The sequence below is a fragment of the Brassica oleracea genome, chromosome C9 (assembly GCF_000695525.1).
Source record: "Brassica oleracea var. oleracea cultivar TO1000 chromosome C9, BOL, whole genome shotgun sequence".
Taxonomy (NCBI): domain Eukaryota; kingdom Viridiplantae; phylum Streptophyta; class Magnoliopsida; order Brassicales; family Brassicaceae; genus Brassica; species Brassica oleracea.
In genome coordinates, this window is record NC_027756.1 from 48,640,834 (window position 1) to 48,644,963 (window position 4,130).

The window sequence follows — 4,130 nt, forward strand, 5'->3', positions numbered from 1 at the left end:
TTATATAATATAAACATTAAATTTGGTCAATTTAATAATTTCACTTATGAATAAATGTAGTTTTCAAAGAAATAAAAAGATAGTGTAGTTTTCAAAATATAATCTCATATATATATAAATAAAGGGGACTTTTCTCCAGCTTCAGACCGCCACGTCACCAAACAAGGATAGGCGTTTTTGGACACGGGGCCTCTTCTTTCTTCGTGTGTTCTCGACTTTTTTTTAGCGGCAAAGAAAAGTGGGCCATGGCCCGTAACGAGTGTTTAGTTGGCCGGAGGCCAAGATATGTCGTCACGAACACCAAAATTAAAGCAAAAAAAAAAACAAAGCTTCACCCTTTACACTTCCACGATTCTTTTAATGCTTCCAAAACTCTACCATCAATTGTAACTCATGATTTAACTCTTCAAATTTTTTGTACCATATATTTATTGTTCAGATCTACTCTTCATCTCGACATAAATCTCTGCAAAATTACCTCTTACTCAAAGTTCCAATAGATAGACAGCAGCCGCTAGGGCTAGGAATCACGAGTTTTCTTTTGTAATGGAGATTCGGTTGCGAAATTGAGAAATCTCTCAACGAAGCTGCACAATCTGATGACTGAGGAACTTTGAGATGGTGCGTCTAGACGACGATGATGGTAATGAGCTTTCCCTCATCTTGATTTGATCATTTGAATCTGACAAGAAACAACTTTCAACAGGAGCAAATCAAAACTTACATAGTGAAAACAGATTGGCTTTCACAGTAAGCATGTGGATTTCAGACATGTGGTAGAATTTTAGCTGTGGGAAATTCAATCGAAAAGATCAGATATCTAGAAAGTCCCCAAAGGCAGCTGTTGTCGCAGATTGTGAACTCATCTCTTATAAAAGCATACTTCCAACACAGTCCATGTCCTTTTGTACCTTTGGTATCTTCTACCATAATTCTTTGGTGATTGCGTATGTTTTTGGTATCAGTCACATGATTTTGCTTTTGTTTGTTTTCTTTCCAAAGTCTTTTGGTTACAAGTTTGGTGTGTTCTTATGGCAGGCTTTTTGATTCAAGAAGGAACAGAGACAACGCTTCTCCAAGGTTCCATCTTTGTTCATCGCCTTAACACTTTTAAACATATGCTGAAAGAGGGAGCTGTTTACAAGCTCAGTAGGTTTGATGTTACCTGAGGAAGGTAACTGAACTGATACCATTTTATCTTTGCATAATCAGTGAATAAAACTGGTGTCTCAGACACTACTCTTATTGACTTTCAAGAGGTAAGAAACTATCTTTTACATTGCTTCTTCCATGTTCTTACTTACCCTCAAAATGATTTTAGGGAAACTCTATCCTCTAGCTTCATCAAGACCGTTTGAATCTACTGCTTGCTTTAGCCAAAGAATATGATGTTAACAGAGAGCAAGTCTAGAAACTCATTAGGCAATATCTTGGGGTTGAGGATGCACCCAGTAAATCTTTTGTTTTTGTATTTTGATTGATATTCTTCAATAGATTTCTCTCGATGAACGAGCGCTCTTTAGGTGACGATGGAGAGGCTCATTCTACATAATGAGGCTTTATCTATTGTTTACTATCGCATTGAGTGGAATATGAGACATGCTCTGAAGCCTGCATATGAAACTCTCTTTGAGATGTTAAAATACTCATCCTCGAGGGTTGCATTTTTTTGTCCATCCTATGTGTTCATCTTCATTAGTCATACTACAGATGTGGCTTAGTCCTGCTTCTTTAAAGCTTGATCAAATCACTTGGGATGATCATGATTCCTTGCTTGAGAAAACTGTTGCTAATGAGATATGTGAAAGTATTTTCTATTACAATAATATCCAAAACAACTTCGGTTTTTTATCTAACATTCTCTTATTTATAAAGCGGTGCAACAAATCAGCAACATCTTCGATCTTAAAAAAGATTTGGAATAGGGCCTTTATGCTTTGGTTATTATCATCCATCTATTCATGGTTAGTTTTATACACATGTTTCTTTGATCGTCACCAGCTTAGACCTGCTGCAACTTTTGCATTACGTGTTTACCAATTCTTTCATATACTATGTACTTCTCCTTTTAACATACAGTCTAACATCTTATAATGCGTTTGGACAGGGCGGGGACAACAACCTAGGTGACGATACGCCAGGAGCCTCATGTGTGTCCTGCATCTGCTCAAAAAACCACAAGCTTTCTGCAACTGATCAGGCCACCGGCAGTGGTGGCTTCCACTTACTGAAACAACAGGAACTGAGGAAAACACAGTCGGGAGCTCAGCAAAGGAGCCACATGTTTCAACAACAGAGAGGGAGCTTAAGAAGGAACCCAAAGCATAGATGCTGAAGATAGCCAAGTGAAGACTCTTCCACTTTCTCGCAAGCTTTTTTTCATTTAGTGTTTTTAAAGAAAATATCTATGGTTCTACTTTCACATTTCCTATATTCTAAATCAATAAAAGAATATTTCATCTTAATCCATCCAAGTTTTGGTTGACATTTGTTTCCAAGCTCTGGGTATTAACGTATTTAGATAACTTTTGCTGGTGACAAAAAAACAAAACACACTTGAATATTAAACTCTGAGAACAACTACTCGGATAAGAAAGGGGCACCTAAAAACAAACTTCAAAATGTGTATAAGTTTGTATATAACGCTTTTTGTTATCAAGGAACATAAGAGAGAAAGCAAGAAGCAGTTTGAAATGAAAATAAGAAGAAGGATCTTTCAAAAATTAAAATAAGAAGAAGGTTTAACAACATCAAGAAGCATCAGTTCAGAGTCAGAATCTTTGTTAAATAAAAAAAATTATCGATGGATGTTGGGCTATTGTTTTTTTAACGTGAGTCTTAGCTTTTGTGACCTAATAACTGATATTTTTGCTTGTGAAAAGTTTTGAACCTCAGTTATCTAGATCGGCTAGCATTACATTAATAAAAATGAACACTTTATACCCACAGCTCAATAACTGAAAGTGCCTAATGACAAAAATGACTCAATCAACACCGATTAACTCACTTCCTTTCTTCACATTATCACTGAAAAAGATGGCTCGCCAATCTTGCATCGACTGTCTCAGCAAAACGGCTGATTTTCAAGGAACGAAATTTATATTATTTATTCATTTACGCATCCGCCCATAAATACTATTTGTTACTTAAATAAAATAAATTTTTTTAGTGTTGTTCTCTCTATATATTATCTACATGGTACTTTATAAATATGTTCTCTAAATAAAACATCTAATTTTATTTTATGTTTAAAATTTAACTAAATTAACTTTGTTATTATTATCGGTTATTTATTTTATTTTATTGAATCAATTAGCCACAACCACTTACGCTATTCCATTTTGAACTAATCAATATCAAAACAAAGTCATACCTTATAGTCGCTAACAACGATCAAATAGATCGAAAATGTATTATTCTCTTTTAACGTATTTTCATTTTCGTATTTTAAACATATTCTATTTACTAAAAGGATTATAACATAAATTGTAAATTTATATAAGAATAAAACATATAAACCCGGCGCGTAGCGCCGGAATACCACTAGTTTCTCCAAATTTTCTCATTATTGGTAATCAAAACTTTGTAAATAAATTGCATGTGTCAGATTCTGATTTGTTAGTCAACTTGAGCTTTATATAAAAGACTAGTGTTACTCCCACCTTAGGCATAGGTAAAATAATTATATTTTAAATGATTTAACTATAATTTGTGTTGAGTTTAATTTGTTACCGCAAGATATTTTTTTATCTTACCGCTGATGTTTTAATTTGTTTTGAGTTTTCTTTTTTTTAAAAGATCAAAATATATCGCAAAAATTAAGAAAAACCCAATGAACTAAATCTTTCGCACTTAACTCATCTAAACTATTAAAACTAAAGTACATTTTGTACTTAACCCTAATTTTTCCACAATAATTACCATCACATGCCATTGGATTAATAATTTAAAATAAATCTTAAAAATTAAAATTCTCATTAAGGTTGTTTTTGTCTTTCATCTTACCCTAATCGAACCAGCAAGACGACGTTAAGATCATAAAGATTTAAGATCAACAAGACTTACGGCTTCCACGACGAATGTAGACGGAGATTTACATCACTGGAAAATATTCACCTAAACGAAGATCA

At 33.8% G+C, this 4,130-nt stretch overlaps 1 long non-coding RNA gene across 1 annotated transcript; it reads left to right on the forward strand.

Annotated features, from left to right (window-relative positions):
• The first annotated feature begins 303 nt into the window (after positions 1-303).
• Positions 304-2,168, forward strand: LOC106312841. The gene is made up of 4 exons (XR_001264227.1): positions 304-643; positions 707-947; positions 1,039-1,964; positions 2,108-2,168. It is a non-coding gene; the product is annotated as an uncharacterized LOC106312841 (long non-coding RNA).
• Positions 2,169-4,130: the final 1,962 nt, after the last annotated feature.